Source organism: Psammomys obesus, unplaced genomic scaffold (genome assembly GCF_907164565.1).
Source record: "Psammomys obesus unplaced genomic scaffold, mPsaObe1.curated_primary_1811, whole genome shotgun sequence".
Classification (NCBI taxonomy): Eukaryota; Metazoa; Chordata; class Mammalia; order Rodentia; family Muridae; genus Psammomys; species Psammomys obesus.
The window spans coordinates 12,750,915-12,763,524 of NW_026591598.1; positions in this window are offsets into that span (position 1 = coordinate 12,750,915).

Below are 12,610 nucleotides of genomic sequence, written 5' to 3' on the forward strand. Positions count from 1 at the left end.
AGGAGAGACTTGGATGACTAGGAGTGAAGCCAAACAGTGTTCTCCCCACCCCCCCACCCCCAGCCCCTACCATACCCAGCTATTCCTGAGATCAAAGGCCCTTGCAGTCATCTTGGGCTCATCTCAGCAGGCTGCCATCGCCAGCCCCTTGCTGCGCTGGGGTCCTTGATCTCAGGGTCATGGAGCCACAGCTCTCTGAAGTTGCCCTTCAGTTCTTTCAACTCTTCTTGTCTTTGTCCCCATCCCTGGAGCCCAGTCTTCTATCCGCTGGATCTTCAGCCTGAGTCCTTGTAGGAGGGGCTTCTGCAGGGGGCTGGAGAGATCGCAGCCAGGGAGGGAACCCGCTGCCATGCAGTAGCGTGGGCCAGGGATGCTCCTCAAGTGCCTAAAATGCCCACAACCCAGCCCCGCACCTTGAGGGGGCAGAGGCAGGAAACATGGCCAGGAGCCAAGACTTTGCAGACGGGCGCATGTTTGAGTCCTGGCTTGGTCACACACGGGCTGGTGAGCCCGGGGCACACTACCAGACCTCTCTTAGCATTTTATTGACATTTTATTTCTCCAGTGGCACCGAGGCAGACTGAGCATGCTACAGTATTCAATGAAGGAAAAAAATAAAATAAAACAAAAGGAAAGCTATGGCTACCCCAAGGTAGGGTGGAGAAGAAGGTTTACTGTAGATAAAAGGGAGAAAACAGCCAGAGGCAGAGACAGAGGCATCTGGGAGAGTCCGAGCGCCGAACGTGGCCAGACTGAGCTGGGCCTTGGGAGGAGAGACGGGGAGGGAGAGCAAGAAAGGAACCACAGACTAAGGAGTGGCCTGGGCCAGAACTGCTTGGGGAAAGTGAGCCTCGCCCAGGCCCTGAGCTGGAGCTTAGGGTAGGAGGCAATGTGTGCCAGGTACTGGGTGCTGACAGAGTGGTGGCCAGAGTCCACTTTGCTGTGTCAAAAAGTACCTTAGTTAGCCATTTGTCCGGAGGGTTTGAGGCCTAACACTCAAGAAGTCTCAGAGCTGGAGTTTTTCAACGAGGGACAGTCAACTGGCTGTGTTCATGAAAACAGTGAAGGAAGCTGTGCTGATGTGAGGAGAACAAGAGGCAGCTATGGCGCCTGGAGCAACGGCCTGCTTCTCCTTCAGGGGGGACAGTGACCGGACCCAGCTCTTCGTCTTCTGCCTCCAAGGCCAAGTCGTCCCTCTGATGCAGGGGGAGAAGGCAGAGGGCCCTGGAGACCCAATCACCCACACCGGTAAGGCCTGAGGCAAATCCCCACCTCCCACCCCGCCCTGTGAAGCTGGGGTTACTTCCTCTATGGGATGGAGACCGCCTGGCTCCCGGGATGGGGGGTGCCCACAGAGAATGAAGAAGCATGTTCCTGAAAACTTCTTAAACCGCTGTCTCAGTCTTTAAAGAGGGTGCCACACAAGCACGAGGAGCTGAGTTCACATCCTTAGCACCCCCACGGGAGGCTGGTGTGGCAGGGAACACTTGTGCCCCTAACCAGGAGCTGGCCAAATCGATAAGCCTCAGTGAGAGACCTTGTCTCAAAAAATAAGCTGTGAGAGCGGAGAGGTGACTCAGCAGTTAAGAGTGCTTGTTGCTCTTGCAGAGGATCAGGGTTCGATTCCTAGCATCCACTCGGAGGTTCCTAACTAAACTCCAGCTCCAGAGGAGCACCAGTAAGTTACGTGAGGGCTAAAGTCACCCTGTAAGCCTCACTTGCCCAAGGACAGATGATTTCCTGGAGACAGGAAGATGAGTTCACATGAGACGGCAAGTCGTGTGTTTTCACTTCAGTAAACCAGGCCGGTTGCCCCAGCTGCACAGGGTGCTCTTGGCCACAGGGATACGCAGCCTTGTGGGTTTCACCTTCATAAGCACCTGACTAACCTGATTCAGGGCCATTCTCTGGGAATCCCGAGTATGACCTGGCTGGTGTCCATCTTCCTGTGTTCACTAAAGCTTGCTTTAACTGGACAATCATGGACTTGGTCTTTCTCCTCACAATTTCCTCCCCGTGCACATACACACACCCTCAGGCACCCGGGCAGAGACTTGCACGAATGTACAATACGACCCAATCGAAGAGCCAGAGATGCCTCATTCCCCAGTGGCAGACGTGAGACCGACCCCAAGAAAGACCCGGAATGCCTGGCCTAAACACTGGTCCCCGTGAGGATCCCAGACTTCAACTTGACAGTTCTCTGGTGTTCAGCGCCTGGATACGGTCCCTGTCTCAGCGACTGCAGACAGTCCTGGCTAGTTGTGCTGAGGGCTGTCCTGGGAGACCCGGCTTCCAGGAGCTCAGAGATAGCCATCCAGTGGTGGGAAGGTTCCCATGTGCACTCCAAGGCCCAGCGTGTGTGACTTCAATGCTACGCCCAGCAGGTGTCCTGTCAGGACCTGAGGACTGCTCCCACATGCACTGGCCATCCGTCAGCTTCCCCAGGGTTCTGGGTCCCTGGCTTGTCATCAGGTGAATGGGAGCAGAGGACCCGGGACACAGCAGAAACGAAGTGTTTGCTGTCATTATTTATGGCCCTGGCGCTTTTCAGAGGGCGTGTAAAATAAATGTCTTCAAATCTCATTTGGGGGAAAAATGTGTTCCTAAAAGCTTACATCAAGCCCTACAATGCTGGGAATGAAACAGATTCCTTCAAATGCAGACCTGCCCTAATTTACCCTCCTGTCCCCGCTTGCTAAGATCAAGGAGATTTTGTTGGGGGGTGTTTTATGTGGTGTTTTGTGTGATGGCTGCCTGCAGGTGTGCCCAGGAGTGCAGAGCTCAGATCTTGACACCGGTGTCCTCTTTCATCACTTTCCATCTCAGGTTTTTGTTATTCGTGTTTCTGGAGACGGGGTCTTGCTTGGTAGACCTGGCTGGCCTTGAACTCACGGAGATAGGCCTCTGCCTTTCCCTCCCCAGAGCTGGGGGTAAAAGTGTACACCAGCACACCCTGTACCTTATATAAGACAGTGTCTTTCCCTGAACCTGGGGGGTACCAATTCAGCTAGGCCACTGGCCAGGAAGCCCCACGCGGGATAGGTGTACAGACTGGCTGTCTCTATTGCCCCACGCGGGATAGGTGTACAGACTGGCGTGGGGACCCTGACTTTTAAGTGAGTTTGGAGGATCTGAACTCAGGTCCTCAGGCTTGTCCAGCCAGCACCTTACCACGTCAGCGTCAGCATCTCTCCACTCCCTGTCTGTTGGCGTTTTGTAAACATTGGAGACTCCAGAATCTGACAAGTCTCAAAGTCTCCGCCTCCAAGGGGCGGAGGCTGAGGTGGGCGTGGCTAGGCAAAGAGCACCTGGACCAGAGAACCATGAGGAAATCGCTCAAACTTCACCCTACTGGCATCAGTTAGGGTTACCCTGTGTCTCAGCCGAATCCTGTCTCTTGCGGGTTTATGCGGTTCTGGGCAAGCCATTTCATCTGTTTAGCCCCTGTTTCCTCGACCCTGAGGTGATACGGGTATTAGTGAGTCTATCCTGAATGCTGACGTTCAAAGACATGCACAACAGCAAGTTCCACGCAAGAAGAGACGCTGGGATCTGAAGGGGGGCTGCCATCGGTTATGCTCCTTGTCCCCGAGTCCACATGCTGCCCATTGGCTGAGTGCCTCACGTCTCTTAGGCCAGCGTCCTCACATACAGAGGGCACCCACGGGACCCCAAACGAGGCATCCAATGCACCAGCGCTTTGCCCCCGTCCGTCGACGACCTTCGACATTCCACAAACGTGTACTGTGCCTTGGTCATAATTCACAACGTTTTCAAATGTGTCGTGACAGGTGTAATGGCGCAAGCCTGGGTATCCCAGCACTCAGGAGACAGAGGCAGGAGGCTGAGTTGGAGGCCAGCCTGAGCTACAGAGTGAGACCCTACCTTTAAATGCTTAGAAATGAAAAGGCTCCCTTTCTGCAGCTCCAAAACCCAGAGAAGAGCAGGACTGTCCCGCCCCCTGGTGGTTGAGTGAAGTCATGTGGGTCGTTCTGGCCAATGAGCCGCAAGCAAGATTGACAGGTCTCCCTGCTAGGCCAGAGCCTTTGGTGCCATGTTCTCCGCATCCCTGGGTTGTCCGCTCTGCGGGTGACTGCAGGGGAGTGAGGCAGCTGCTCTGTCAGCACGGGGTCGTGGCGTGACTGAAGGGCAGAGTTTCTGCAGGGCGCATGGCCTGCGCTGGCCGGAAGCTTCCAGGAGAGGTTAACTCCTGTTGGGCCGCTGTGTGTCTGAGTTTCTGAGCCACTGTGGCTTTGAGCTCTTAAAAGCCTTCTCCAAAAGGTAAACATTAATTTTGATAATAGGTTATATGTGGGCTCCTATGACCCCAGCCGTCAGGAGGTAGAGGCAAGAGCACCAGAAGTCAGCTAGTATTCAGTTTAGGACCAGCCTGGGATAGCTAAGACCCTGCCTCGACAAAAACAAAACAAAACAAAACAAAAACAAAAACCATGAGGTGTTATTTAACCCAGTACATCCAAAATGGCATGACTTCAGTAACCGTGGGGAAAATCGTTAATGAGATAGGTGACTTTGCTGCCCGATGCTCTGACCAAAAGCACCGCAGGGGAAGAAAGGATTCATTTCACCTCACAGGTCACAGCCCACCCCTGAGAGCAGTCGGAGCGGTAAGTCCAGCAGAAACCGTGACGAATGCTCCTTGCTGGCTCACTCTCAGGCTGGCTCGGGCTTGGCTAGCTCTCTTCTTCTTTTAAGACTTATAATTTATTTTATGCTAATGGGTGTGTTGCTTATGGGTATGTCTGTGCACCACATGTGTGCAGTACCTGAAGAGGCCAGAAGAGGGTGCTGGATTCCAGATGGTTCTATGTAGGTGCCGGGAATCAAAACCCAGGTCCTCTGGAAGAGCAGCCCGTGCTGCTAACCACCGAGCCATCTTTCCTGGCCCCTTAGATGGCTTTCTTAAGCAGCCCGGGACTATCCATCCACCTAGGGAATGGTGCCACCCACAGTGGGCTGGGCTCTCCTACATAAACCTTGTCAAACGCATCATCAACATTCAGATAAGCCCCAATTCAAGGGTCCCACAAGCCCCACAGGGCTGGGACGTCTGGATGGAATGGCAGTGGTGATGACCACAGCTGAAACACGCTGGTCTAAGGTATTCTGAATAAATGGGCCCTTGGCCTGTCAAAGGACCTTTAGAAAGAGAAATCCAACGCCTCTGGAGACAGACTGTGGTGAGAGCTCGGGTCCATTTTCCTTGCTTTGCCGGTGATGCCGGGAACCTTCCCTCTGACTGCAACTGCTGCCATTTCCCTCCCGGGCTGAGCCGCTCTCCCTATATCTTCCAATAAGATAGGAAGGAAGAGGGAGGGAAGGAAGTGGGGAGGGACAGAGGGAAGGAGGGAGGGAAGGAGGGACTCTTAAGAGGCCAGGTCTAAAGGAAACGAAAATTGTGCTGAGCATGGCGGTGTACGCCTGCCGTCTCAGCACGGGGAGGATGAGTCAGGGGAGTTGAGACTAGAGCAGCATGGACACAGCAATGTTCTGTCTCAAGAGGGAAAAAAATGTTGCGTGGTAAGGGTACTTGCTGCCAAATCTGATGACCCTAGTTTCATCTTCCAGACCCACCTGATTGAAGGGGAGGCCTGACTCCTGCAAAACGCCCCTCTGGCCTCCCTAATGTGAAGTTTCACACAGGTGAAGTCCCGTGGCTCTCGTCTTACCGAAGGAGAGCGAGGACTTGTCCCGTTAAACAGTACAGCGGGGCAAATATTCACACAGCGCCCCCCCCCCCCCCCCCCGCCAGCCCCTGAGTCATCCGGGTGAGCTGTTTTACCTAGGGCAACATCTATGTGCTATAGGCTCACGTGACAGCACTCTCTATAAGGGACGAGGACGTTTACAGACCCGGCGTCTGAGGGCACCCTGGAGCCAGTCCCCCAAGGACCACATTTTGACAGTGTAGCCATCCTCCTTGGATGTTAGATTGCCACCACCCCAGCTACAGTGGATAATGCTGCTGTCACTCAACACCGCAGGATGCCTAAATATAGAGAGAAAAAAAGGTTTGCTCTGCTCTTGAGTGTGGAGGCCGGGAGGCTGAGGGGACACATTGGTAAAGTCCTCTCAAAGTGGGGAGCCTCAAGTCCCAAGACAATGACAGGACATCGCACCTGCGGACGGACCAACCCCGCTCTGTGCCTCTCTCCCTTTTCTTAGATAGCCCCAGGCCCAGCAGGTTAGAGCCTGTCCCTGTGACCTCAGCTAACCTCTCTCATGTTCCACCATCAAAGACCACCTATATACATTGGCTGTGAGGAATGGTGAAGACATAAGTTCAACTCCATGATCTAGAGAGAGCTAACTTCCAAACGTTGACCTCTGACCTGCACACCACACATACACACAACTGAATAAAACACAATTTTAAAAACTTTTAAATAAGGCTGATGCACCAACCAAGGACCATGCACAGAGAGGACCCCCTGTTCAGATGTAGCCCATGGCAGCTCAGCCTCCGTGGGGGTTCCCTAGTAAGGGGAGCAGGGGTTGTCTCTGACATGGACTCTTAGATCACTTCCCCTTGGCTGGGATAGGAGGGAGGAGGGGAAAGGGGGAAGTGGGAGAGCTTGCTTGCCAGGCCACAGAGGAAGAGGATGCAGGTAGTCCTGATGAGACTTGATAGGTTAGGGTCAGATGGTTGCAGAGGAGGACTCCTCCTTTCTGTGGTCTAGGGGAGGGGGATAGTGGGAAAGCAGGAGGAAGGGTAGGACCAGGAGGAGACAAGGGAGGGAGCCACAATCGAGATATAAACTGAATATAAATAAAATAAAGCAAAGTAAAAAAAAAAAAAAAAAAAAAAAAAACAACTTTTAAATAAATACCTCACAATCAAGATTAAGTTTCAGTGAGAGTTTGGGTGACAGTCAAGCCTTCACAGTGTGCAAACGATGAGTCCCTTTTAATTATTTTGTCATTTGTGTGCCTGCTACTATTGTGAAAATGAGGTTTCTACAGCACTTGCCGCTTAGGAAACTGGCCTCTTCATTTTACCAATATGTCAGGGGCGTTTTTCCATGAAATTAAATAGTCTTCCTCCTCATCCTTCGGAACAGCTGAATAGTGTTTCTAAAATGAATGTAGCATTGTGCTCCCTTTTGCAGTGCACATACAAAAATGGATATACCATCGTTTATTTCCCTAATCTGTTACTGTTGGACAAATAGGTCATTCCCAACTGTTAATTACACTTGACAGATAGTTTATTGAGCTCTTAGGGCCAGGACTCTGTTTATTTCACAGCCAGGAAACACAGCCTTTTAAGATGGGGAGGAGCTGGGATTTACCACATCAAGAGAATGCTCTTAAACTACCAGTCCAGAATAATCTTTGCCTTATTTTTTTTTTCTTATTTTTATTTTTGTTTTTTGCTTTTTGAGATAGAGTTTCTTTTTGTAGCTTTGGCTATCCTGGAACTCACCCTGTAGACCAGGCTGGCCTCGAACTCGGAGATCTGCCTGCCTCTGGCTCCTGGGTGCTGTAACCAAAGGCGCTGGCCACCACCAGCCTGGGCAGCAGCTGTCTGTTTACTCTGCTGATCGTTGGCTGTACAGAAGCGTTTTAATGTAATGCCGTTTTTTTTCTATGTATCTATTTTTCTCTCACTCCTGTGCTTTCTGGGTCATACCTCCCCAAATATTGTCCACACAAACGTCCTGGGGCTGTCTGTTCTTCTTAGAATCATACTTTTTCTCCTTCTAGTATTCCCCTAGCTACAGGCCTTATGTTGGCATCTTTCATCCATTTCGAGCTGATTTCGGTGTGAGACAGGAGTCCAATTTGATGGCCCTGCCTGTGGCTATCCACTTTCCCCATTTCTGAAGAGACCAAGCGCTTCCCGTGACACGTTCTTGGCCCTGAGACTGGTGTGAAGATTAAATTAGGCTGAATGTGGGCTCTGGTAAACTAAGATAGATGGAAGGCACACATAGCTGCTCCCTCCTGACACTCCGTTCTCACCAAGACAAGGGGTTATTTTTAGGAACAGAAAGCCATAAGGATGATTAGCCCAAGGGAGATCAAACTAATGAAATTTGGGAAGTGGGGAAAATGGCAGACCAGTGAGACTCACCAAAGCTCCTGAACTGCTAACAAGAAAAAGCTGGAAAGAACCGGAAGTGCTGCTGATGCACCAGCGAAGGCCTAGCCATGATGGCGAGACCTCAGTGAGCAGCAGCCGACCTGGAGTGGGATTTCTCCTCCCCCTCCCCTGGCATTGCGGTTCCAAGTGGATTTTGTGGGTCGGGGTCAGAGGTCAGGTGTGAGAGTGGCCGCCCCTTCTGTGATCTCGCATTATCCACTCTGACAGGCCAAAGGTGCAGGGATGGAGTGGACATGGGGACATAACCGAAGGAGGTCCCCACAGAAGGTGACTTCTGCAGGCCCCAGAAGAAAGCTTGGCGTGGCAAGAGGGGAGGTGCAGGGCAGGTACTGGAGGGCCGGGATGACCCAGCGGAATGTGGCCTTGACTGCAGGCATTTAACCCTGCCTGGCTTCTTCCCCACCCTTCTCTGCCGCCCTTAATCTGTGCAGCAGGCGAGGTCTGCTCTAGACCCTTCCCTTGAGGCCTCCCTGGCTTGGAGGAACACAGGAGCGCTTTGGCCGACCTAGGATCCCCACATCCTCCTACATCTGACCCCCCCCCCAAGGAAGCACCATGCATGTTCCCAGGACCCCAGCTCCTGTGTTGCAGACAGATGTTGTGGCTTCCACCATCGCCCTCACAACCCAAGGCACATCGGCTTCCCCTAACAGCCAAAGACACTAGCCTGAGCAGACAAAGGGTCTGCCCTGTACCGTGAGTCCCCAGGCCTTGGGAAAGCTGTCAGGAGGGAGGGAAGCCACTCCCGCCCCATCTCAGGTGGCCACCCTCACCAAAGGCCATGGTCACCGTGACAGAGGGCAAAAGCCAGAGAGGTTATGTACACCTTCAGTGAGGGTGAACCAGCCTCAGCAGAGGTGACGACTCAGGGACAGAGACAGTTGGTGGCCTCTGCTGCTGCGGCTGCCGGGCTCAACCAGCAAAAACACTTCAGAGTCCAGTTAAGTTTTCATTTTGAATAAGCCACAGATCCTTTTAACTGTAACTATGCTCCTGGCCCTGCAGGACTACACACACATCACTCTTGATGGACCTGAAATTCCTTCTTAGCAGGACTTCTCTTTTAATTTGTTTTATTTATTACTAGTGTGTAAGGGTAGGGGGCAGGGGAAGAGGGGAACACACACGCCATGGGTTTGGAGGTCACCAGAGTCTGTTCCTCCATCACCAAGTGGCCAGCTGAGCCATCTTCCTGGTTCCTTTTTCCTTTCTTTCTTTCTTTCTTTCTTTCTTTCTTTCTTTCTTTCTTTCTTTCTCTTTCTTTCTTTCTCTCTCTCTGTTTTATAGTTGTTGTTTTTTTTTAATTAAAAATAATGTACTGCTGGGGCAGGACAGCTGGCTAAATGGTTACAAGCACTGGTTACTTTTCCAGAGGTCAGGGCTTCCATCCCCAGCACCCACATGGTATCTATGATGCTGGCTCCAGGGCATCCAACCCCCTCTTCCAGCCTCTGAGGGCATCGGGCACTCCAGACACTCATGTGGAGCCCAGGCATACATGCAACCCAAACACCAATCCACATTTAAAAAAATTATTACTACGGTAGACACAGGGGGTGGAGGGCGGGAGACACGCAGAGCATACACAGAGGTCAGAGGGCAGCCTGTGGAATTAGGTCTCTCTTCCCACCACGCGGACCCCAGGGACGGAACTCAGGTTCTCCAGCTCTTTAGCACTTTTACCTAACACCAAGCCATCTTCCCAGCCCGAAACTTCTTCTTCTTCTTTTTTTTTAAGATCTATTTTGTTTTTAAAGTATGTGTACCCATACTGTCTGTAGGTAGGTACGCTCACACACGTGTGTAGGTGCCCCTGGAGCTGGGGTTATAAGGAGGTTGTGGGCTGCCTGACCTAGGTGTTAGGAGCTAAATTCCTATCCTCTGAAACCACATCTGTACCCTCACCTCAGGGCCACCTCACTTTTAGTCTCTGGTGTGAAGGCACAGAGGGGAGATGCTGAGCAGCCAAGCTCCAGGCCCTCCACAGTCCTGGGACGTCTTTCTGTCCCTACCTCTGCTTCTTGCTGCCGCAGGGCCTTTGCACACGCTGCTCCCTTCTGCCTGCATTTCTCTTCCCTCTTCCTCTCTCTCTTCCTTCATATCCCAACCCAAGCGTTTTCCCTCATGTTCCTATTATTTCCCATACCCAGTCTATGGATAAGGAACCTGGGGCCCAGAGAAGGTTAGCAATTTGTCCGAGAGCACACGGAACTACGGAATTTGTTAACTGAGACGGAAAGACCTGCCCACTGCTGGAGGCATCATTCCCTGGGCTTAGGTTCTGGACTGTAAAGACGAGAGAAAGTAAGCTGGCACAGCACTCATTGTTCTCTACTCCATGACTATGGTCACGATGTGGCTAACTCAAGTTCCTGCTGCTGTAATGTCCCGACAGCCTATACCCCCCAAACGTGAGCCAAAATGAACTCTCTTTGCTTTAAGTTGCTTTTGTCAGGGTATTTTTATCACACGACAGGAAAAGCGATGAAGACGCCAACTAACTCACCAGCAGGTTATACAAAGGCAAGTTCACCAGTGTTAAAGGCCAGGAGCAAATCAACAGGCCCCTCAGAAGATGCTGGCATGCCCCCAAGCCCTGAGAATGACAGGACTCTCACTCTCAGGGGTGGAAGGTCTCCAGGAGAGGCTGGTACTGAGCTCCCCACTCTTCCTGTACCCCTTTTCCTGCAGTACTGAGGATTGAACCTAAGGTGTTGAGTGAGGTTAGCAAAAGTGCTAGCCCTGAGCTTGAGCCCCAACCCCCTTCCTACTCTCTATCGATCTATCATTTCATTCCTTTGTTTGTCTTTTACGTGCATTGGTGTTTTGCTTGCACGTGTATCTGTGTGAGGATGTCCGATTCCCTGGACCTGAAGTTACAGACAGTTGGGAGCTGTCATGTAGGTGCTGGGAACTGAACCTAGGTCCCTCAGAAGACCAAACAGAGCTCTTAACCATTGAACCAGCTCCCTAGCCTCATGTTTGTTTTTTGTTTGTTTGTGCTGCTGGGTATTGAACTCAGGACCTCAAACGTGGTAGACCAGCTCTCTATCACTGAGCCATCTCTCCATTTGATTTTGAAACAGGTTTCCCATTGAAGACCAGCAAGCATTGAACTTGCGATCCTGCCGCCTCTGCCTCCCGAGTGGCTGGGGTCACAGGCCTGTGTCCCCACGAGAGGCTGGAGGATTCGTCTTAAGGAAGAAACAGTTCTCAGCACCAGCTGCCAGAGCACAAGCTGTGTTCACATTGCACCCTCAGTCTTGGGGTCCCTGAGGTCTCACCCACTCTAGACCTTGAGTTTCCCATCTTGCACTGGGAAGCTTGGGGTGTGCCTTCTCTAGATCCCTTTCAGCTAGTGATTTAGGAGTCTGTCCTGTCAGGTTATCAAAGAATAAGACCCATGTGGGCAGAATGTGCCAGGGGAGAGGACAGCAAGAATAAAGTGATTTTCACCTCTCATACACAAAGGGGGCAACAGGAAGAGAGAGACCTGTGGGATGACTCAGCGGGTAAAGGCCTTCAAAAACCTCGCAACTAGAATTCGACCCCTGGAACCAATGCAGCTGTAGAAGCCAAGAAAGGACTCCACAGAGGTGTCCTATGACCCGCACACTGGTGCCTTAGCACACGCACCCACACTGACACATCATCCACGGACACACCTTCACGTTCAACACAACAAGAAATTATATTTTTTGAGGAAATAAGGTGGAAGGAAGGTTGGCTGGGTGGCTGGATGGACAAGTGAGCAGGAAAGCATACAGGAAAGGAAATCAACTTTCCAGAGAGTGTTGGATTGAGAGCATGTGAAAGAATCTGAGCAGCCGAGGGGGTGAGAAGGTGAGAAGAGTGTGTTGTGGGTAGGCAGGGCTGGAGGGGGGAGCCCCGGGGGTGGGCATAGGTGCGGGAGGAGGGCAGTGCTCAGTGGAGAGAACAAACACAACCCGAGTGAGCAGCTTGCTCGGTTGGCTTGGCTGTGCCGGGTGATTCCTCCTCCACGCCCGGCTCCCCTTCAGAGGCGCCCGAGAATGTCACAGCAGCTAGCTGCTGTCGTGGCTTTGGTCACGATGGTTTCGTGTAGTTGCTGGGATAATCTCCAAAGGCAGCCAGACCCAGCTTGAGGCCACACTGAACCACACGGCGAGAGGCGAGGGAGATGCTCCCTTTGCCATGCTGCTTCACGGTTTCTAAAAATCACACTGGCGAGAGAAAATTTCATGGCTGCCATCATGTCTGACACTCTGTGCCTCTCGTATCTCCCTACTAGAAAAAGCCAGGCGCAGGCTGATCCTTTGACGGCAGGTGGTGCGGTATAACAGCTTGTTTTCACAGGAGTTTGTTTCACTGTCTCTCCCTGTGTGTGTGACCCAGCGAGGATGCGGTAGCTACAAGAATTTCCTTCCAAACAACCACATTCATGTAAAATGATTAGGTCAAACAGCACAAGTGAAAAACTATTGTCCTTCTAAGGTGTGT